At 38.8% G+C, this 25,375-nt stretch overlaps 1 pseudogene; it reads left to right on the top strand.

Moving 5' to 3' along the window:
• Positions 1–5,609: 5,609 nt before the first annotated feature.
• On the top strand, positions 5,610–14,698 carry LOC124979304 (vacuolar protein sorting-associated protein 26A-like; annotated as a pseudogene).
• The last annotated feature ends 10,677 nt before the right edge of the window (positions 14,699–25,375 follow it).

The following is a 25,375-nucleotide window of genomic DNA, read 5'->3' as shown; positions in this document are numbered from 1 at the left end:
GGGAACTGACCAGCGAGACCTCCCCACCAGGTGAGTCTTCCCTGCCGGGTGAGGTTTTCCCACAAGTACGGTAAAACCAGAGACACAGGCACAAACAGGCCTTGCCTCAGCCCGCAGCCTAGTTCCCCTGTCGTTGACCATTGGTCAACAAGTGGAGGCACCTCTGCCCACTATCAGGGAATATACCCCACCTGAAGGTCACCACCCCTAGAGAGGCAGCTTCCTTGTGGAGCACCGCATTATCAACTTCCTCCAAGACTTCAGGCTACTGAAGGATAAGAGGGGATATACTAGAAAACTTCAGGGACATTATAAGTCAATAGAGGAAATCTGCAATATCTTAGCAGTCCACTGATACCTGAACAATATGAGAAAACAAGGGAAGAAAATGCCCCAAACAAATCTAGATGTTACATCAATAAAATCCAATGACAGCATGGCAGAAGAAATGACAGAAAGGGAGTTCAGAATGTACATAATTAAAATGATCAGGGAAGCAAACGATGAGATGAAAGAGCAAATGCAGGCATTGAATGATCACACGAACCGACAGTTAAAAGAGCAAATACAGGAAGTAAAAGACCATTTCAATAAAGAGAGATATTGAAAAAAAAACAAACAGAAATCCTTGAAATGAAGGAAACAATAAACCAAATTAAGAACTCCATAGAAAGCATAACCAATAGGATAGAACACCTGGAAGACAGAACCTCAGATATTGAAGACAAAATATTTAACCTCGAAAACAAAGTTGAACAAACAGAGAAGATGGTAAGAAATCATGAACAGAATCTCCAAGAACTATGGGATATCATGAAAAGGCCAAATTTAAGAATTATTGGGATTGAGGAAGGCTTAGAGAAACAAACCAAAGGAATGAACAATCTATTCAATGAAATAATATCAGAAAATTTCCCAAATCTGTAGAATGAAATGGAAAATCAAGTTCAAGAGGCTTATAGGACTCCAAATACACAAAATTACAACAGACCCACAACAAGGCACATTATTATGAAAATACCTAACATACAAAATAAAGACAGAATTTTAAAGGCCGCAAGAGAAAAGAATCAAATTACATTCAGGGGGAAATCAATACGGATATTAGCAGATTTTTCAATCCAGACCCTAAAAGCTAAAAGGGCCTGGAACAACATTTTTCAAGCCCTGAAAGAAAATGGATGCCAGCCAAGAATCTTATACTCAGCAAAACTTACCTTCAGATTTGACGATGAAATAAAATCCTTCCATGATAAACAAAAGCTAAAAGAATTTACAAAAAGAAAGCCAGCATTACAGAACATTCTCAGCAAAATATTCCATGAGGAAGAGATGAAAAACAAAAGAAGCAAATCAGCAAAGGGAGGAATTATCCTAAAGGAACTGTCAAATAAAGGAAGAACCAAGTCGTGTCAAAAATAAATAAATAAATAAAATGAGTCAAATGACCAGGAATACAAATCATAACTCAATAATAACCCTGAATATTAATGGCCTGAATTCATCAATCAAAAGACATAGACTGGCAGATTGGATAAAAAGAAAGATCCAACAATATGTTGCCTACAAGAGACTCACCTCACAGAAAGAGATATCCATTGACTAAAGGTGATAGGATGGGGAAAAACATACCATGAACATGGACTCAGCAAAAAAGCTGGGGTATCCATCCTCATTTCAGATAATATGGACCTCAAGCCAAAGTTAGTCAGAAGGGATAAAGAAGGACATTTCATAATGCTTAAGGGAAGCATAAATCAGCAAGACATAACAATCATAAATATCTATGCCCCAAAGAGTGGCGCATCCATGTATGTCAAGAAATCCTTCTCAATCTCAGAAACCAAATAGACCATACTACAATAATACTAGGTGATTTTAACACGACTCCCTCACCACTGGACAGATCTTCCAAACAAAAATTGAACAAAGAAACTATAGAACTCAATAACACAATCAATAATTTAGACTTAACAGACATTTATAGAATATACCATCCAACCGAGAGCGAATACACTTTCGTCTCAGCAGCACATGGATCCTTCTCTAAAATAGACCATATATTATGCCACAAAGCTAATGTTAGCAAATACAAGAAGATAGAGACACTACCTTGTATTCTATCAGATCATAATGGATTGAAATTAGAAATAAATGAAAGAGTAAAAAACAGAAATTACTCCAACACCTGGAGATTAAACAATATGCTATTATATGATGAATGGATAACCAAAGATATTAGGAAAGAAATTAGAAAATTCTTAGAGGTAAATGAGAACAAAGAAACATCATATCAAAATCCCTGGGACAATATGAAAGCAGTACTTAGAGGACATATGAATTGCCTAAACTGAACGAGGAGGACATACACGATTTAAATAGACCAATTTCAAGTAATGAAATAGAAGAAGTCATCAAATGCCTACCAACAAAGAAAAGTCTGGGACCAGATGGGTTCTCAGCCGAGTTCTACAAAACCTTTAAAGAAGAGCTCATTCCAATATTCCTCAAAGTATTCCATAAAATAGAAGAGGAGGGAACCCTCCCAAACTCATTCTATGAAGCCAATATCACCCTGATACCTAAACCAGACAGAGACACATCGAGGAAAGAAAATTTCAGACCAATATCCTTAAGGAACATAGATGCAAAAATTCTCAACAAAATTTTAGCAAATCGCATACAAAAACATATTAAAAAGATAGTGCACCATGATCAAGTGGGTTTCATCCCAGGGATGCAAGGTTGGTTCAACATCAGGAAATCAATAAATGTCATTCACCATATCAATAGACTTAAAGTCAAGAATCACATGATTATTTCAATAGATGCAGAAAAAGCATTTGATAAAATACAGCACCCATTCATGCTCAAAACACTAGAAAAAATAGGGATAATGGGAACATTCCTTAACATTGTAAAGGCCATCTACACTAAGTCCATGGCTAATATCATTCTAAATGGTGAAAAACTGAAAGCAATTCCCCTAAAAACTGGAACAAGGCAGGGATGCCCTCTTTCACCACTTCTATTCAACATCTTCCTTGAGACTCTAGCCAGAGCAATTAGACAGAACAAAGAAATTAAAGGGATACGAAATGGAAAAGAAGAACCCAAACTATCCCTGTTTGCTGATGACATGATTATATATTTAGAGGAACCTGGAAATTCCACAAGAAAACTTTTAGAACTCGTAAGTGAATTCAGTAAAGTAGCGGGATATAAGATCAATGCACATAAATCTAATGCATTTTTATACATAAGTGATGAATCTTCAGAAAGAGAAATTAGGAAAACTACCCCATTCACAATAGCTTCAAAAAAAATAAAATACTTGGGAATCAATCTCACAAAAGAGGTGAAAGACCTCTACAATGAGAACTACAGAACACTAAAGAAAGAAATTAAAGGAAACCTTAGAAGATGGAAAGATCTCCCATGTTCTTGGATAGGAAGAATTAATAGTGTCAAAATGGCCATACTACCTAAAGTGCTATACAGATTCAATGCAATTCCAATTAAAATCCCAATGATGTACCTTACAGAAATAGAGCAAGAAATTATGAAATTCATCTGGAAGAATAAAAAACCCAGAATAGCTAAAGCGATCCTTGGCAGAAAGAGTGAAGCAGGGCGTATTTCAATACCAGATCTTCAACTCTACTACAAAGCAATAGTAACAAAAACGGCATGGTATTGGCACCAAAATAGAAAGGTAGATCAGTGGTACAGAATAGAGGACACGGACACAAACCCAAAAAAATACAATTTTCTCATACTAGACAAAGGGGCCAAAAATATGCAATGGAGAAAAGATAGCCTCTTCAACAAATGGTGCTGGGAGAATTGGAAATCCATATGCAACAGAATGAAACTAAACCCATATCTCTCACCATGCATGAAACTAAACTCAAAATGGAATAAGGGCCTCGGTATCAGACCAGAGACCTTGCATCTTATAGAAGAAAAAGTAGGTCCAGAGCTTCAACATGTCATCTGAGGACCAGACTTCCTCAAGAGGACTCCCATAGCACAAGAAATAAAAGCAAGAATCAACAACTGGGATAGATTCAAACTAAAAAGCTTTCTCTCAGCAAAGGAAACTATCAGTAATGTGAAGAAAGAGCCTACAGAGTGGGAGAAAATCTTTGCCAATCATACTTCAGATAGAGCACTAATCTCCAGAATCTATAAAGAACTCAAAAAACTCTACACCAAGAATGCAAATAATCCAATCGACAAATGGGCTAAGGAAATGAATAGACACTTCACAGAAGAAGATCTATAAGCAATCAACAAACATATGGAAAAATATTCAACATCTCTAGTAATAAGAGAAATGCAAATCAAAACTACCCTATGATTCCATCTAACGCCAATTAGAATGGCAATTATCAAGAACACAAGCATCAACAGGTGTTGGCGAGGATGTGGGGAGAAAGGTACACTCATACATTGCTGGTGGGTTTGCAAATTAGTGCAGCCACTCTGGAAAGCAGTGTGAAGATTCCTTAGAAAACGTGGAATGGACCCACCATTTGACCCAGCTATCCCACTCCTCTGTCTATACCCAAAGGACTTAAAATCAGCATATTACAGAGATACAGCCAAATCAATGTTCATAGCTGATCAGTTCACAATAGCCAGATTGTGGAACCAACCTAGATGTCCTTCAATTGATGAATGGATAAAGAAACTGTGGTATATATATATATATATATATATATATATATATATATAATGGAATATTACTCAGCTATAAAGAATGATAAAATTATGGCATTTGCAGGCAAATGGATGAAATTGGAGAATATCATGCTAAGTGAGATAAGCAAGTCTCAAAATACCAAAGGACGAATGATATCGCTAATAAGTGGATGATGACACATAATGGGGGGGGGTGGGAGGGGTTAGTGTTAGGGTTAGAGTTAGGGTCAGGGAGGGGGGCAGGAATGGAGGAAGGAAGGACTGTATAGAGGGAAAAGAGGGGTGGGAGGGGTGGGGGAGCAGGGGAAAAATAACAGAATGAATCAAAAAAATTACCCTATGTAAATTTATGATTACACAAATGGTATGCCTTACGCCATGTACAAACAGAGAAACAACATGTATCCCATTTTTTTACAATAAAAAAAAAGAATGAAGGAGCAACATTAGATTCTAAGTCCTACTTTAAAATACAACCTTTAAAAAATCACAATAAAAAACGTAACATAAAAAAAAGAATTAGTCTTATAGAGCATATCATTTTCTACCTTTTTCTTCTTCACCTACGCCCTCCTCCTCACTGCCTTGTGCCTTGCTTCATGAGGTCCCTGGCCACAGCATGTCCACCTCCCTCACTAGCCAGATTCCTCAGCAAAATACTGGGTTTCACTCTGTCTTTCAATCCTAAACAAATGTTCAGATCTTAAGGACCAAACAAGTTCTCCCAGTCTTGTTTTCTCAACACCAAAAATCAAAACCCCCTCCTATCTTACAGCTTACAATAACAGCTAAAAACACACAAGAAACAATGGGGGTTATACTGAATCTCAGCAGCACTATCTACGCTAGATACATCCAAAGCCTTTAAATGACATATGAAAGAGGAGTGAAGTGGTGGGGACATGGCGGTGGCAGTGCTAACAGTGAGTTTCCTTGGAGGCTTTTTGGGTCCCATTTGTGAAATTGATGTTGTCCTTAATGATGGGAAAACCAGGAAAATGGCAGAAAAGAAACTGAAGATGGCGAAGTAGAAAGGCCCGTCTCTTCTATAATGGAGAATCTGTTTCAGGAAAGAACTCTTCAAGGACAAGAATGACATGAATTTGTAAACCTAGTGAAAGAACTAGTCTTACCTGGAAAACTGACTCAGAGCAGAAGTTATGATTTCGAATTTATGCAAGTTGAAAAGCCATGTGAATCTTACTTTGATGCCAATGTCCGCTTAAGGTATCTTCTTAAGGTGACAATAGTGAGCAGACTTGACAGACTTGGTGAAAGAGTATGATCTTATTTTTTACCAGCTTGCCACCTGTCCTGATGTTTCAATGCCCACTTCCATCTTAATAGGGTATCTGCATATAGAGTTTGAACACAATAAGTCAAAATATCATTTAAAGGATGTGACTGTTGGAAAAATTTACTTCTTATTGGTAAGAATAAAAAGACAACACATGAGGCTGGGGAGATAGCTCAGTTGGTAGAGTGCTTGCCTCACAAGCACAAGACCCTGGGTTCAATCCCCAGCACCACACACACACACACACACACACACACACACACACACGGAGTACAGCTGATTAAAAAAGAGATCACAGGAATTGGTGAATCCATTCTTATAAGACTGTTTTTAGCAGGCTATGATCCAACACCAACCATGAGAGATGTGAACAAAAAATTTTCAGTAGGGTACCTCTTTTTTGTTGTTGTTTTGTTTTGTTTCAGTATTTTTAACCTTTTTTATTTTATATTTTTCAAGATAAAACATTGAAAGGTTTAAGTGGATGACATATCATTCATAAAAAGACAGAATGTAAACTAACCTATATGGCATGACAGGGGCTGGGGAGATAGCTCAGTCGGTAGAGTGCTTGCCTTATAAGCACAAGGCCCTGGGTTCGATCCCCAGCACCCAAAAAAAAAAAAAGTGTGGCATGACAAAGACCTGTTAGGGATTTTTGAGTTCTTGCTCAGGCATTACTATAAAATAATTTTAGAAATGAAAAACAACTTATAAAGAACTACCACTGAGTTTCAAGATGGTGGCCTAGAGGGCGGCTGCATTTCATGTTGCTCCAGGACGCAGGATTCAAAAGAGGAGATAGTGAGAGACTTGGGACCAGCTCAAGGCCACCAGGTGAGACTCTCCCGTTGGGGAGGCGTCCCGGATGGGGCGGTAGCCCCGGAACGCAGGGAACTTTGTGAAGTAGAGTTGCTCGGCGAGACGCCCCTCCCCCCACTGGAGCGGTAAACATGGACAACTGGGATCATCGTAGAGGAGGCAGCTCAGCACAGCGCTTGGTCTCGGAGCAACCACTGGGGCTCCGGGCGGCTGCCTGAGGAGGAGCTGCGTGGCGAGCTGTTTGGACGCAGAACGACCGCTTCTGAACACCGGGGGGTTGCCCGGAGGAAGAGGAGGAGCGCGGCGGGTCACTTGGTCTAGGAGTGACTGCATCAGAGTCACAGGCGGTTGCCAGAGGAGGAGGCGAGTGGTGAGTTGATTGCACTCAAAGCGACCGCTCCTGAACACCGGTGGCCTGCCTGGAGGAGGAGCGCGGTGGGTCGCTTGGTCTCGGAGCCACCGCTCCTGAACACCCGGGGGGCTACCCCGAGGAGGAGGAGGAGGAACAGGGCGGGTCACTTGGGCTTGGAGTGACTGCCTAGGGCTACGGGCGGTTGGCGGGAGGAGGAGACGCGAAGTGAGTTGCTTGGACTCCTAGTGACTGCGTCAGAAACCGGGCCGCTGTCCGGAGGAGGAGGTGTGTGGCGGGTCTCTGGGAATCGGAGCTATTGTACAGGGCTCCAGGTGGCAGCTCAGAGGAGGGGCCGCATAGCCAGGCGATTAGGTGCAGAGCAGGGTCCCAGGAGCTAGGTGGCTTCTTGCTGGAAGAGCTGCACAGAGACACGCCTAGGGGCGGAACGAAGTTTCCAGGACTGTGGGCAGATTCTCTGGGAGAGGCAGCCTAAGGAGACTCGCCTGCAGAGGGTGAGGCTCCCAGGCCCAGGAGGTAGGTCTGGGCCCCTGGGAACGTTGCAGAGGAAGACAGCCCAGCCCCGGCGGTAGTTGTAGATTGAGGGGAACCTCTAGGAGGGGAACTGACCAGCGAGATGTCCCCACCGAGTGAGTCTTCCCTGCCGGGGGAGGTTTTCCCACAAGTATGGTAAAACCAGAGACACAGGCACAAACAGGCCTTGCCTCAGCCCACAACCTAGTTCCCCGTTGGATGACCATTGGTCAACAAGTGGAGGCACCTCTGCCCACTAGCAGGGAATATACGCCACCTGAGGGTCACCACCCCTAGAGGGGAGCTTCTTCGTGGAGCTCTGCATTATCAACTTTCTCCAAGACTTCAGGTACTGAAGGATAAGAGGGGATATACTAGAAATCTTCAGGGACATTATAAGTCGATAGAGGAATTCTGCAATATCTTAATGACCCACTGATTAATGAGCAATATGAGAAAACAAGGGAAGAAAATGCCCCAAACAAATCTAGAAGTTACATCAATAAAATCCAACGACAGCATGGCAGAAGAAATGACAGAAAGGGAGTTCAGAATGTACATAATTAAAATGATCAGGGAAGCAAACGATGAGATGAAAGAGCAAATGCAGGCATTGAATGAGGAGATGAAAGAGCAAATGCAGGCATTGAATGATTGCACCAATCGACAGTTAACAGAGCAAATTCAGGAAGCAAAAGAGCATTTCAATAAAGAGTTAGAGATATTGAAAAAAAAAACAAACAGAAATCCTTGAAATGAAGGAAACAATAAACCAAATTAAGAATTCCATAGAAAGCATAACCAATAGGATAGAACACCTGGAAGACAGAACTTCAGATATTGAAGACAAAATATTTAACCTCGAAAACAAAGTTGAACAAACAGAGAAGATGGTAAGAAATCATGAACAGAATCTCCAAGAACTATGGGATATCATGAAAAGGCCAAATTTGAGAATTATTGGGATTGAGGAAGGCTTAGAGAAAAAAACCAAAGGAATGAACAATCTATTCAATGAAATAATATCAGAAAATTTCCCAAATCTGAAGAATGAAATGGAAAATCAAGTCCAAGAGGCTTATAGGACTCCAAATACACAAAATTACAACAGACCCACACCAAGGCACATTATAATGAAAATTATAAAGGCTGTGAGAGAAAAGAACCAAATTACATTCAGGGGGAAACCAATACGGATATCAGCAGATTTTTCAATCCAGACCCTAAAAGCTAAAAGGGCCTGGAACAACATTTTTCAAGCTCTGAAAGAAAATGGATGCCAACCAAGAATCTTATACCCAGCAAAACTTACCTTCAAATTTGATGATGAAATAAAATCTTTCCATGATAAACAAAAACTAAAAGAATTTACAAAAAGAAAGCCAGCATTACAGAACATTCTCAGCAAAATATTTCATGAGGAAGAAATAAAAAACAAAGAAGCAAATCAGCAAAGGGAGAAATTATCCTAAAGGAACTGTCAAATAAAAGAGGAACCAAGATGTGTCAAAAAATAAATAAATAAATAAATAAATAAAATTTTAAATATGAACCAAATGACTGGGAATACAAATCATATCTCAATAATAACCCTGAATGTTAATGGCCTGAATTCATCAATCAAAAGACATAGACTGGCAGATTGGATTAAAAAGAAAGATCCAACAATATGTTGCCTGCAAGAGACTCACCTCACAGAAAGAGATACCCATAGACTAAAGGTGAAAGGATGGGGAAAAACATACCATGCACATGGACTCAGCAAAAAAGCTGGAGTATCCATACTCATTTCAGATAATGTGGACTTCAAGCCAATGTTAGTCAGAAGGGATAAGGAAGAACATTTCATACTGCTTAAGGGAAGCATAAATCAGCAAGATATAACAATCATAAACATCTATGCCCCAAACAATGGCTCATCCATGTATGTTAAACAAATCCTTCTCAATTTTAGAAGCCAAATAGACCATAACACAATAATACTAGGTGATTTTAACACACCTCTCTCACCACTGGACAGATCTTCCAAACAAAAATTGAACAAAGAAACCATAGATCTCAATAACACAATCAATAATTTAGACTTAACAGACATTTATAGAATATACCATCCAACCAAGAGCGAATACACTTTCTTCTGAGCAGCACATGGATCCTTCTCTAAAATAGACCATATATTATGCCACAAAGCTAATGTCAGCAAATACAAGAAGATAGAGACACTACCTTGTATTCTATCAGATCATAATGGATTGAAGTTACAAATTAATGAAAGAGTAAAAAACAGAAACTACTCCAACACCTGGAGATTAAACAATATGCTATTATATGATGAATGGATAACAGGAGGTATCAGGAAGGAAATTAAAAAATTCTTAGAGGTAAACGAGAACAAAGAAACATCATATCAAAATCTCTGGGACACTATGAAAGCAGTACTTAGAGGAAGATTTATTTCATGGAGCGCATTTAATAAAAGAAGTAAAACTCAAAAAATAAACAACCTAACACTACAGCTCAAAGCCCTAGAAAAAGAAGAACAAACCAACACCAAAAGTAGTAGAAGACAGGAAATAGTTAAACTCAGAGCTGAAATCAAAGAAATTGAAACGAAAGAAACAATACAAAAAATTGACAAAATAAATAGTTGGTTCTTCGAAAAAATAAACAAAATTGATAAACCTTTAGCACACTAACAAAGAGAAGATGAGAGAAAACCCAAATCACTAAAATTCGGAATGAACAAGGAAATATCACAACAGACACGACTGAAATACAAAACATAATTAGAAGCTATTTTGAAAATCTATACTCCAACAAAATAGAAAATTTCGAAGACATCAACAGGTTTCTAGAGACATATGAATTACCTAAACTGAACGAGGAGGACATACACAATTTAAATAGACCAATTTCAAGTAATGAAATAGAAGAAGTCATCAAAAGCCTACCAACAAAGAAAAGTCCAGGACCAGATGGGTTCTCAGCCGAGTTCTACAAAACTTTTAAAGAAGAGCTCATTCCAATACTTCTCAAAATATTCCATAAAATAGAAGAGGAGGGAACCCTCCCAAACTCATTCTATGAAGCCAATATCACCCTGATGCCTAAACCAGACAGAGACACATCGAGGAAAGAAAATTTCAGACCAATATCCTTAATGAACATCGACGCAAAAATTCTCAACAAAATTTTAGCAAATCGCATACAAAAACATATTAAAAAGATAGTGCACCATGATCAAGTGGGTTTCATCCCAGGGATGCAAGGTTGATTCAACATCAGGAAATCAATAAATGTAATTCACCATATCAATAGACTTAAAGTCAAGAATCACATGATTATTTCAATAGATGCAGAAAAAGCATTTGATAAAATACAGCACCCCTTCATGCTCAAAACACTAGAAAAAATAGGGATAATGGGAACATTCCTTAACATTGTAAAGGCCATCTATGCTAAGCCCATGGCTAATATTATTCTAAATGGTGAAAAACTGAAAGCATTCCCTCTAAAAACTGGAACAAGGCAGGGATGCCCTCTTTCACCACTTCTATTCAACATCATCCTTGAAACTCTAGCCAGAGCAATAAGCAGACCAAAGAAATTAAAGGGATACAAATAGGAAAAGGAGAACTCAAACTATCCCTATTTGCTGATGATATGATTGTATACTTAGAGGAACCAGGAAATTCCACCAGAAAACTTTTAGATCTCATAAGTAAATTCAGTAAAGTAGCGGGATATAAGATCAATGCACATAAATCTAAGGCATTTCTATACATGAGCGATGAATCTTCAGAAAGAGAAATTAGGAAAACTACCCCATTCACAATAGCTTTGAAAAAAGTAAAATACTTGGGAATCAATCTCACAAAAGAGGTGAAAGACCTCTACAATGAGAACTATAGCACACTAAAGAAAGAAATTCAAGAAAACCTTAGAAGATGGAAAGATCTTCCATGTTCTTGGATAGGAAGAATTAATATTGTCAAAATGGCCATACTACCTAAAGTGCTATACAGATTCAATGCAATTCCAATTAAAATCCCAATGATGTACCTTACAGAAATAGAGCAAGAAATTATGAAATTCATCTGGAAGAATAAAAAACCCAGAATAGCTAAAGCGATCCTTGGCAGAAAGAGTGAAGCAGGGCGTATTTCAATACCAGATCTTCAACTCTACTACAAAGCAATAGTAACAAAAACGGCATGGTATTGGTACCAAAATAGAAAGGTGGATCAATGGTACAGAATAGAGGACACGGACACAAACCCAAAAAAATACAATTTTCTCATACTAGACAAAGGGACCAAAAATATGCAATGGAGAAAAGATAGCCTCTTCAACAAATGGTGCTGGGAGAATTGGAAATCCATATGCAACAGAATGAAACTAAACCCATATCTCTCACCATGCACAAAACTAAACTCAAAATGGATTAAGGATCTCGGAATCAGACCAGAGACCGTGCATCTTATAGAAGAAAAAGTAGGTCCAGAGCTTCAACATGTCATCTGAGGACCAGACTTCCTCAAGAGGACTCCCATAGCACAAGAAATAAAAGCAAGAATTAATAACTGGGATAGATTCAAACTAAAAAGCTTTCTCTCAGCAAAAGAAACTCTCAGCAATGCGAAGAAAGAGCCTACAGAGTGGGAGAAAATCTTTGCCAATCATACTTCAGATAGAGCACTAATCTCCAGAATCTATAAAGAACTCAAAAAACTCTACACCAAGAATGCAAATAATCCAATCGACAAATGGGCTAAGGAAATGAATAGACACTTCACAGAAGAAGATCTACAAGCAATCAACAAACATATGGAAAAATGTTCAACATCTCTAGTAATAAGAGAAATGCAAATCAAAACCACCCTAAGATTCCATCTCACCCCAATTAGAATGGCGATTATCAAGAATACAAGCAACAACAGGTGTTGGCGAGGATGTGGGGAGAAAGGTACACTCCTACATTGCTGGTGGGGTTGCAAATTAGTGCAGTCACTCTGGAAAGCAGTGTGGAGACTCCTTAGAAAACTTGGAATGGAACCACCATTTGACCCAGCTATCCCACTCCTTGGCCTATACCCAAAGGACTTAAAATCAGCATATTACAGAGATACAACCACATCAATGTTCATAGCTGCTCAGTCACAATAGCCAGATTGTGGAACCAACCTAGATGTCCTTCAATTGATGAATGGATAAAGAAACTGTGGTATATATATACAATGGAATATTACTCTGCCATAAAGAATGATAAAATTATGGCATTTGCAGGCAAATGGATGAAACTGGAGAATATCATGCTAAGTGAGATAAGCCAATCTCAAAAAACCAAAGGAAGAATGATATCGCTAATAAATGGATGAGGACACATAATGGGGGGTGGGAAGAGTTAGTGTTAGGGTTAGAGTTAGGTTTAGGGAGGGGGGCAAGAATGGAGGAAGGAAGGACTGTATAGAGGGAAAAGAGGGGTGGGAGGGGTGGGGGGAAGGGAAAAAAATAACAGAATGAATCAAACAACATTACCCTATGTAAATTTATGATTACACAAATGGTATGCCTTTACGCCATGTACAAACAGAGAAACAACATGTATCCCATTTGTATACAATAATAAAAATAAATAAAAAAGAGCAAAAAGAAAATAAAATAAATAAAAATAAAATAAAAATGCTATTACATATGAAAAAAAAAAAGAACTACCACTAGTGAAAGCGGGGGAAAAGAGTCAAACAGAAGTAGAAAAAGGTCATGCCAAAATGCCACTTTATAAAATAGTTGTATATTTATTCCACTTGACCAGGTCTCTTGGGTCCTTTCTCTAGATAAATATCTTCAAGTAGTTAAATGACTACAAATGAAAAAAAAAAAAAAAAAAAAAACCACTGAAGCAAAAACTCTTCTTAGGGCCTTGAACCAGTTTGGATAATGTTGCAAGAGAAAATTTTGAACCTGTAATGCTATTCCCAAACCTACTATTACTAAGACTATGGCTTCACTGAGTCTTTCGGAAATAAGGCAGGCAAGCCATGAAAACACAATAGGAGTCGTAGTATTAGCTAAATTAAGGTAGTCTGGTTTGGCTGGACTACCTTCTGGCAGAGCAAAACCCCATCTAACCCCTCCCAAGAAAGACAGGAAGCTGGCTCCATAAGTCATCTAAGTAAAAGCTAATACAGGGATATAAGTCTTTGTCATGGCCACAACCAATGGTGGAGCCATGTAAGGGATTAGTCCTGCCAGTTACGTATAATGCTGGCTTTGGACTGTTGGGCAGGTAAGTGATGGTGCCTGATGGCCTGGCTGGAAGTACTGCTTGCTTCTGCTGCTTCTTAAAGTTACCTGGGGATGTATGCTACCATCATGAGTTGCTCACACACCCTGGAAATTATGGGAAAAGATAAGGTGTTGGAAGCAAAGGGATAGGTTCTGTTGAAGAGATGTCTTCAGAGAAAGTGCACCTATCCTCCTTCTGGTTCCCACGCTCATTGTGACTGGGAACTTCAGCATCTTTGAAGATGCTTGAGAAAATCTCTAGATGAAGTAAAGTATATGGGCCCCTATTAAGTCTCATTCAGGAAGATACCAAGCAGTTCTGATTACTGTATTTTCACAGCTAAGTGGAAGGGTTACATCAGAAGCATGAGCCTTTTAAATAAAGGTCCCAGGAGTGTAGATCCATGGTAGAGTGACTGTCTAGGGCATGCGAAGCCCTGGGTTCAACCCCTGGCATTACTGGCCAGCATTGTGCCACTATATGGCAAGCTGAACTTCAAGGACAGGGATTCACGGAAAGGACTCAGTAGGGAACTTCTTGAATCCGGTGCTTACTGATGAGGAAGACAGATGGTACTTCAAGCAGCAGGAAATTACCTTGTGGAGAAAAGTTCCTGAAAAACTGAAGAAACAGAACAAACTTTCACCAGCAATTTGATTCTCCAGAATCACAGGCATCTGCTGAACAGCCTGAAACGTGAACTGAAGAGGAGAAAAAACAAAAACAAAAAACGGTAACTGTTGAGATTAAGTTCAGCAGTTTAAAGATGGTTGCAGTGCGTAGGGCCAGGTCGTGGGGGAGTCAGAACTCCAAACACAATGGTCTCCCTTTATCCTTCAGTGTGGCATCTATTTTACAGAACAACTAAATGTACCTACATTTTAAAAAGTACTTCCTTTGAAACACTGGAGATTTAAATTGCGCTGCCCTTTTCATTTTTTCCCTTAACTGCACACATTGATGATAAGCGCTCAGATGTGTGTCAGCATGAACATGAAAGATTTTCATTCAGATAGACTAGGATTTGTAATTTTGCTTTTTTTCAGCATAATGTTGATTATAAATCCTTTTCATTTTTCTTTTGGGTTAATGATTACCTCTTATTCTCTCCATGAAAAACATTAAATATTTTGCGATCAAATAAAACTAGAAAACCGAGTAACCCTTACACCCTGCAAAGACTTCAAATCTTAAAATAGAGCAACTCAATATTTTTGAAAATTCTATTTGTTTTAAATATGTATTTGAGAAATGTATATGGAGTGTTTCATGCTAGGTGTTTCTGGGTCTACCATTTCATGGCTTCCTGTGTTTTATCCTCTTTGAAGTCTTATATGGTATGAATGTAAAATTTTTTCCCAAGGGATGATGTGGTCTTCATTTTGGCCCTTTTGCCCCACCACCTCATTTTAAGTAACCATTCTGCTAATTTCCAGCAGTAGTACCATAAGTGTTCTGCAATGTGGAGTTGATATATGTTGCCATTTTAGAGTTTGCTAAAACTATGTGATTTTTTTCTTTATTTTTAATTTTAATTTATTTTTATTGTAAACAAATGGGATACATGTTGTTTCTGTTTGTACATGGAGTAACAGCACACCATTTGCGTAATCATAGATTTACATAGGGTAATGATGGTTGATTCATTCTGTTATTTTTTCCTTCCCCCCACCCTTCCAACCCCTCTTTTCCCTCTATACAGTCCCTCCTTCCTCCATTTTTGCTCCCCTCCCCCCTATTATGTGTCATCATCCACTTATCAGCGAGATCATTCTTCCTTTGGTTTTTTGAGATTGGTTTATCTCACTTAGCATAATATTCTCCAATTTCATCCATTTGCCTGCAAATGTCATAATTTTATCATTCTTTATAGCTGAGTAATATCCCATTGTATATATATACCACAGTTTCTTTATCCATTCATCAATTGAAGGACATCTAGGTTGGTTCCACAGTCTGGCTATTGTGAATTGAGCAGCTATGAACATTGATTTGGCTGTATCTCTGTAGTATGCTGATATTAAGTCCTTTGGGTATAGACAGAGGAGTGGGATAGCTGGGTCAAATGGTGGGTCCATTCCACGTTTTCTAAGGAATCTTCACACTGCTTTCCAGAGTGGCTGCACTAATTTTCAGCCCCACCAGCAATGTATGAGTGCACCTTTATCCCACATCCTCACCAACACCTATTGTTGCTTGTGTTCTTGATAATCGCCATTCTAATTGGCGTGAGATGGAATCTTAGTGTAGTTTTGATTTCCATTTCTCTTATTACTAAAGATGGTGAACATTTTTTCATATGTTTGTTGACTGCTTGTAGATCTTCTTCTGTGAAGCGTCTGTTCATAGCCTTAGCAGCCTTAGCCCATTTGTTGATTGGGTTATTTGTATTCTTCATGTAGTTTTTTGAGTTCTTTATAGATTCTGGAAATTAGTACTCTATCTGAAGGATGAGTGACAAAGATTTTCTCCCACTCTGTAGGCTCTCTCTTCGCATTGCTGATAGTTTCCTTTGCTGAGAGAAAGCTATTTAGTTTGAATCTATCCCAGTTATTGATTCTTGCTTTTATTTCTTGTGCTATGGAAGTCCTGTTAAGGAAGTCTGATCCTAAGTCAACAAGTTAAGATCTGGACCTACTTTTTTTTCTAGAAGATGCAGGGTCTCTGGTCTGATTTCAAGGTCCTTCATCAATTGTGAGTTGATTTTTGTGCAGGGTGAGAGATAGGGGTTTAGTTTCATTCTGTTGCATATGGATTTCCAGTTTTCCCAGCACCATTTGTTGAAGAGGTTATCTTTTCACCATTGCATATTTTTGGTCCCTTTGTCTAGTATGAGAAAATTGTATTTATTTGGGTTTGTGTTCGTGTCCTCTATTCTGTACCATTGATCTACCTGTCTATTTTGGTGCCAATTCCATGCCGTTTTTGTTACTATTGCTTTGTAGTATAGTTGAAGTTCTGGTATTGCAATACCCACTGTTTCATTCTTCCTGCTAAGGATTGCTTTAGCTATTCTGGGTTTCTTATTCTTCCACATGAATTTCATGATTGCTTCCTCCATTTCTGTAAGGTACATCATTGGGATTTTAATTGGAATTGCATTGAATCTGTATAGCACTTTAGGTAGTATGGCCATTTTGACAATATTATTTCTTCCTATCCAAGAACATGGGAGATCTTTCCATCTTCTAAGGTCTTCCTCAATTTCTTTCTTCAATGTTTTGTAGTTTTCATTGTAGACACCTTTTACCTCTGGTTAGATTGATTCCCAAGTATTTTATTTTTTTTGAGGCTATTGCAAATGGAGTTGTTTTCTTCATTTCCCTTTCAGCTGTTTCGTCGCTTGCGTGTAAAAATGCTTTAGATTTATGCATGTTGATTTTTTTTCTTTTTCTTTTTTTTATTGTAAACAAATGGGATACATGTTGTTTCTCTGTTTGTACATGGAGTAAAGGCATACCATTTGTGTAATCATAAATTTACATAGGGTAAATTTTTTGATTCATTCTGTTATTTTTCCCCTTCCCCCCACTCCTCCCACCCCTCTTTTCCCTCTATACAGTCCTTCATTCCTCCATTGTTCCCCCCCTCCCTAACCCTAACTCTACCACTAACACTAACCCCTTCCATCCCCCCCATTATGTGACATCATCCACTTATCAGCGAGATCATTCTTCCTTTGGTTTTTTGAGATTGGTTTATCTCACTTAGCATGATATTCTCCAATTTCATCCATTTGCCTACAAATGCCATAATTTTATCATTCTTTATGGCTGAGTAATATTACATATATATATGTTACTATTGCTTTGTAGTAGAGTTGAAGATCTGGTATTGCGATACCCCCAGCTTCATTTTTCCTGTGAAGGATTTCTTTAGCTATTCTGGGTTTCTTATTCTTCCAGTTGAATTTCATGATTGCTTGTTCTATTTCTGTAAGGTACGTCATTGGGATTTTAATTGGAATTGCATTGAATCTGTATAGCACTTTTGGTAGTATGGCCATTTTGACAATATTAATTCTGCCTATCCAAGAACATGGGAGATCTTTCCATCTTCTAAGGTTTTCTTTAATTTCTTTCTTTAGTGTTCTGTAGTTCTCATTGGAGAGGTCGTTCACCTCTTTTGTTAGATTGATTCCCAAGTATTTTATTTTTTTCGAAGCTATTGTGAATGGGGTAGTTTTCCTAATTTCTCTTTCTGAAGATTCATCACTTATGTATAAAAATGCCTTAGATTTATGTGCATTGATCTTATATCCTGCTACTTTACTGAATTCACTTATGAGTTTAAAAGTTTTCTGGTGGAATTTCCTGGTTCCTCTAAGTATATAATCATATCATCAGCAAATAGGGATAGTTTGAGTTCTCCTTTTCCATTTCGTATCCCTTTAATTTCTTTTTTCTGTCTACTTGCTCTGGCTAGAGTCTCAAGGATGATATTGAATAGAAGTGGTGAAAGAGGGCATCTCTGCCTTGTTCCAGTTTTTAGGGGGAATGCTTTCAGTTTTTCACCATTTAGAATGATATTAGCCATGGACTTAGTGTAGATGGCCTTTACAATGTTAAGGAATGTTCCCATTATCCCTATTTTTTCTAGTGTTTTGAGCATGAATGGGTGCTGTATTTTATCAAATGCTTTTTCTGCATCTATTGAAATAATCATGTGATTCTTGACTTTAAGTCTATTGATATGGTGAATGACATTTATTGATTTCCTGATGTTGAACCAAACTTGCATCCCTGGGATGAAACCCACTTGATCATGGTGCACTATCTTTTTAATATGTTTTTGTATGCGATTTGCTAAAATTTTGTTTAGAATTTTTGCGTCGATGTTCATTAAGGATATTGGTCTGAAATTTTCTTTCCTCGATGTGTCTCTGTCTGGTTTAGGCATCAGGGTGATATTGGCTTCATAGAATGAGTTTGGGAGGGTTCCCTCCTCTTCTATTTTATGGAATACTTTGAGGAATATTGGAATGAGCTCTTCTTTAAAGGTTTTGTAGAACTCGGCTGAGAACCCATCTGGTCCCGGACTTTTCTTTGTTGGTAGGCATTTGATGACTTCTTCTATTTCATTACTTGAAATTGGTCTATTTAAATCGTGTATGTCCTCCTCGTTCAGTTTAGGCAATTCATATGTCTCTAGAAACTTGTTGATGTCTTTGAAATTTTCTATTTTGTTGGAGTGTGGATTTTCAAAATAGCTTTTGATTACGTTTTGTATTTCAATCGTGTCTGTTGTGATATTTCCTTGTTCATTCCGAATTTTAGTGATTTGGGTTTTCTCTCATCTTCTCTTTGTTAGTGTGGCCAAGGGTTTATCAATTTTGTTTATTTTTTTGAAGAACCAACTATTTATTTTGTCAATTTTTTGTATTTTTTCTTTTGTTTCAATTTTGTTGTTTTCAGCTCTGAGTTTAACTATTTTCTGTCTTCTACTACTTTTGGTGTTGGTCTGTTCTTCTTTTTCTAGGGCTTTGAGCTGTAGTGTTAGGTCGTTTATTTGTTGAGTTTTACTTCTTTTATTAAATGTACTCCATGAAATAAATTTTCCTCTAAGTACTGCTTTCATATTGTCCCAGGGATTTTGATATGATGTTTCTTTGTTCTCATTTACCTCTAAGAATTTTCTAATTTCTTTCCTAATATCTTTGGTTATCCATTCATCATATAATAGCATATTGTTTAATCTCCAGGTGTTGGAGTAATTTCTGTTTTTTACTCTTTCATTTATTTCTAATTTCAATCCATTATGATCTGATAGAATACAAGGTAGTGTCTCTATCTTCTTGTATTTGCTAACATTAGCTTTGTGGCATAATATATGGTCTATTTTAGAGAAGGATCCATGTGCTGCTGAGATGAAAGTGTATTCGCTCTCGGTTGGATGGTATATTCTATAAATGTCTGTTAAGTCTAAATTATTGATTGTGTTATTGAGTTCTATAGTTTCTTTGTTCAATTTTTGTTTGGAAGATCTGTCCAGTGGTGAGGGAGTCGTGTTAAAATCACCTAGTATTATTGTAGTATGGTCTATTTGGTTTCTGAGATTGAGAAGGATTTCTTGACATACATGGATGCGCCACTCTTTGGGGCATAGATATTTATGATTGTTATGTCTTGCTGATTTATGCTTCCCTTAAGCATTATGAAATGTCCTTCTTTATCCCTTCTGACTAACTTTGGCTTGAGGTCCATATTATCTGAAATGAGGATGGATACCCCAGCTTTTTTGCTGAGTCCATGTTCATGGTATGTTTTTCCCCATCCTATCACCTTTAGTCAATGGATATCTCTTTCTGTGAGGTGAGTCTCTTGTAGGCAACATATTGTTGGATCTTTCTTTTTAATCCAATCTGCCAGTCTATGTCTTTTGATTGATGAATTCAGGCCATTAATATTCAGGGTTATTATTGAGTTATGATTTGTATTCCTGGTCATTTGACTCATTTTATTTATTTATTTATTTTTGACACGACTTGGTTCTTCCTTTATTTGACAGTTCCTTTAGGATAATTCCTCCCTTTGCTGATTTGCTTCTTTTGTTTTTCATCTCTTCCTCATGGAATATTTTGCTGAGAATGTTCTGTAATGCTGGCTTTCTTTTTGTAAATTCTTTTAGCTTTTGTTTATCATGGAAGGATTTTATTTCATCGTCAAATCTGAAGGTAAGTTTTGCTGAGTATAAGATTCTTGGCTGGCATCCATTTTCTTTCAGGGCTTGAAAAATGTTGTTCCAGGCCCTTTTAGCTTTTAGGGTCTGGATTGAAAAATCTGCTAATATCCGTATTGGTTTCCCCCTGAATGTAATTTGATTCTTTTCTCTTGCGGCCTTTAAAATTCTGTCTTTATTTTGTATGTTAGGTATTTTCATAATAATGTGCCTTGTTGTGGGTCTGTTGTAATTTTGTGTATTTGGAGTCCTATAAGCCTCTTGAACTTGATTTTCCATTTCATTCTACAGATTTGGGAAATTTTCTGATATTATTTCATTGAATAGATTGTTCATTCCTTTGGTTTGTTTCTCTAAGCCTTCCTCAATCCCAATAATTCTTAAATTTGGCCTTTTCATGATATCCCATAGTTCTTGGAGATTCTGTTCATGATTTCTTACCATCTTCTCTGTTTGTTCAACTTTGTTTTCGAGGTTAAATATTTTGTCTTCAATATCTGAGGTTCTGTCTTCCAGGTGTTCTATCCTATTGGTTATGCTTTCTATGGAGTTCTTAATTTGGTTTATTGTTTCCTTCATTTCAAGGATTTCTGTTTGTTTTTTTTTTCAATATCTCTCTTTATTGAAATGGTCTTTTACTTCCTGTATTTGCTCTTTTAACTGTCGGTTCGTGTGATCATTCAATGCCTGCATTTGCTCTTTCATCTCATCGTTTGCTTCCCTGATCATTTTAATTATGTACATTGTGAACTCCCTTTCTGTCATTTCTTCTGCCATGCTGTCATTGGATTTTATTGATGTAACATCTAGATTTGTTTGGGGCATTTTCTTCCCTTGTTTTCTCATATTGTTCAGGTATCTGTGGACTGCTGAGATGTTGTAGATGTCCCTGAAGATTTCTAGTATATCCCCTCTTATCCTTCAGTAGCCTGAAGTCTTGGAGGAAGTTGATAATGCGGTGCTCCACAAGGAAGCTGCCTCTCTAGGGGTGGTGACCTTCAGTTGGGGTATATTCCCTGATAGTGGGCAGAGGTGCCTCCGCTTGTTGACCAATGGTCAACGACAGGGGAACTAGGCTGCGGGCTGAGGCAAGGCCTGTTTGGGCCTGTGTCTCTGGTTTTACCGTCCTTGTGGGAAAACCTCACCTGGCGGGGAAGACTCATCTGGTGGGGAGGTCTCGTTGGTCAGTTCCCCTCCTGGCAGTTCCCCTCAATCCACAACTACCGCCTGGGCAGGGCAACCTTCCTAGGCAATGTTCCCAGGGGCCCAGGCCTACCTCCTGGGCCTGGGAGCCTCGCCCTTCGCAGACGAGTCTCCTTAGGCTGCCTCTCCTCAGAGAAGCTGCCCACAGTCCTGGAACCTTTGCTCCACCCCAAGCGTGTCTCTGTGCAGCTCTTCCACTGAGAAGTCGCCTAGGTCCCAGGACCGTGCTTTGCACCTAATCACCTGGCTATGCGTCCCCTCCTCTGAGCAACCACCTGGAGCCCCGTACAGTAGCTCCGAGCCCCAGCGCCCACCTCTTCCTCCAGGCAGTCACCCAGTGTTCTGTGTGGTTGCTTTGAGACCAAGCAACTCACTGCACACCTCCTCCTTCTCCAGGCAGCTTCAGGAGCGGTTGCTCTGAGTCCAAACAGCTCGCCGCCCAGTTCCTCTTCTGGGTTTCTGGAGCCCTGGCGGGTTGCTCCAAAACCAAGCGTTTTGCTGAGTGGCCTCCTCTACAAAGCTCCCAGTTGTCTGTGTTCACTGCTCCAGGGGGGGAGGGGTATCTTGCCGCCTGGGCTGGGCAGTCTTCCTCTGCAATATTCCCAGGGGCCTGGACCTACCTCCTGGGTCTGGGAGCCTTGCACTTTGCAGACGAGTCTCCTTAGGCTGCCTCTCCTCAGAGAAGCTGTCCGCAGTCCTGGAACCTTCGCTCCACCCTTCAACTTGTCTCTGCAGCTCTTCCACCGAGAAGCCATCTAGGTCCTGGAACCCTGCTCTCCACCTAATCGCCTGGCTATGTGGCCCTTCCTCTAGGCAGCCGCCAGAGCCCCGGCGGGTTGCTTTGAAACCAAGCGTTGTGCTGAGCGGCCTCCTCTACAAAGCTCCCAGTTGTCCGTGTTCACTGCTCCAGTGGGGGGAGGGGTGTCTCGTTGGGCGCTCTACTTCACAAAGTTCCCTGCGTTCCGGGACTACCCCCCCTTCTGGGATGCCTCCCCTATGGGAGAGACTCACCCGGCTGCTTTCAGTTGGTCCCAAGTCTCTCAATATCTCCTCTTTTGAATCCTGAGTCCTGGAGCAACATGAAATGCAGCCACCCTCTAGTCCACCATCTTGAAAAACCCCCACATGTTGATTTTATAGCCTGCTATTTTGCTGAATTCATTGATGAGGTCAAGAAGTTTTCTGGAGGAGTTTTCTTGATCCTCTAAATATAGAATCATGTCATCAGCAAATAGTGACAGCTTAAGTTCCTCTTTTCCTATTCTATCCTTTTAATTTCTTTGGTCTGCCTAATTGCTCTGGCTATGGTTTCAAGGACAATGTTGAATAGAAGTGGTGAAAGAGGATATCCCTATCTTGTTCCCATTTTTAAAGGGAATGGTTTCTGTTTTTCTCCATTAAGAATGATGTTGGCCATGGGCTTAGCATAAATAGCCTTTCAATGTTCAGGTATGTTCCTACTATCCCTATTTTTTCTAGTGTTTTGAGCATGAAGGGGTGTTGTATTTTTTCAAATGCTTTTTATGCATCAATGGAAATAACCATATGTTTTTTATCCTTAAGTCTATTGACATGATGGATTACGTTTATTGATTTACGGATGTTAAACCATCCTTGCATTCCAGGGATGAACCCCACTTGATCGTGGTGCACGATTTCCTTAATATGTTTTTGGATACGGTTTGCCAATATTTTGTTAAGGATCTTTGCATCTATATTCATCAAGGATATTGGTCTATAATTTTCTTTCCTTGATGTGTCTTTTCCTGGTTTTGATATGAGGGTGATATCAGCTTCATAGAATGAGTTTGGTAGGGTACCCTCCTTTTCTATTTCCTGGAATACTTTGAGAAGTATTGGAATGAGTTCTTCTTTGAAGGTCTTATAGAACTCAGCTGAGAATCTGTCTGGTCCTGGACTTTTCTTGGATGGTAGGTTTTTAATGGCTTCTTCTATTTAATTGCTTGATATTGATCTGTTTAAATTGTGTATGTCCTCCTGGTTCAGTTTGGGAGGAGCATATGTCTCCAGAAATTTGTCAATGTCTTTGGTAGTTTCTATTTTGTTCAATACAGATTTTTGAAGTAGCTTCCCATTATGTTATATATCTCAGTGGTGTCTGTTGTGATATTTCCTTTTTCATCATGAATATTAATAATTTGAGTTTTCTCTCTCCTTCCCTTTGTTAGTGTGGCTAAGGGTTTGCCTATTTTGTTTACTTTTTCAAAGAACCAACTTTTTTTTCTTTTTTTTATTGTAAACAAATGGGATACATGTTGTTTCTCTGTTTGTACATGGCATAAAGGCATACCATTTGTGTAATCATAAATTTACATAGGGTAATGTTGTTTGATTCATTCTGCCATTTTTTCCCTTCCCCCCCACCCCTCCCACCCCTCCCCTCCCTCTATACAGTCCTTCCTTCCTCCATTCCTGCCCACCTCCCTAAACCCAACTCCAAACCCAACACTAACCCTTCCCACCCCCCATTATGTGTCATCATCCACTTATTAGCGATATCATTCTTCCTTTAAGAACCAACTTTTTGTTTTGTCACTTTTTTGAATTGTTTCTTTTGTTTCAATTTCATTGATTTCAACTCTGATTTTAATTATTTCCTGTCTTCTACTACTTTTGCTGGTATTCTGTTCTTCTTTTTCTAGGGCTTTGAGCTATAATGTTAGGTTATTTAGTTGTTGACTTTTCATTCTTTTCTGGAATGTGCTCCATGCAATGAATTTTCCTCTTAGTACCGCTTTCATAGTGTCCCAGAGATTTTGATATGTTGTATCATCATTCTCATTGACCTCTAAGAATTTTTTTATCTCCTCCCTGATGTTTTATGTTATCCATGTTTCATTCAATAGCATATTATTTAGTCTCCAGGTGTTGGAGTAATTTCTCTTTTTTATTTTGTCATTGATTTCTACTCTCACTCCATTATGATCTGATAGAACACAAGGCAGTATCTCTATTTTTTTGCATTTCCTAAGTGCTGCTTTGTGGCATAACATATGGTCTATTTTTGAGAAGGTTCCATGTGCTGCTGAGAAGAAAGTGAATCCCCTTGTTGATGGATGGAATATTCTATATATGTCTATTAAGTCTAGGTTATTGATTGTGTTATTGAGTTCTATGGTTTCTTTGGTTGGTTTTTGTTTGGAAGATCTATCTAGTGGTGACGGTGGTGAATTAAAGACACCCAGAATTATTATGTTGTGGTCTATGTGATTCCTGAAATTGAGAAGGATTTGTTTGATGTACAGGGATGCACCATTGTTTGGGGCATAAATATTTACTATCATTATGTCTTCCTGATTTATGGTTCCCCTGAGCAGTATGAAATGTCCTTGTTTATTCCTTCTGACTAACTTTGACTTGAAGTCCACTTTATCTGATATAAGGATGGAAACCCCCGCCTTTTTACTGAGTCCATGTGTGTGGTAGGTTTTTTCCCATCCTTTCACCTTTAGTCTGTGGATGTCTTTTTCTATGA

This window comes from Sciurus carolinensis, chromosome 3, assembly GCF_902686445.1.
Source record: "Sciurus carolinensis chromosome 3, mSciCar1.2, whole genome shotgun sequence".
NCBI lineage: Eukaryota > Metazoa > Chordata > Mammalia > Rodentia > Sciuridae > Sciurus > Sciurus carolinensis.
Note: the sequence above shows the minus strand (reverse complement) of the source record. Positions and strands in the feature narration are given on the sequence as shown.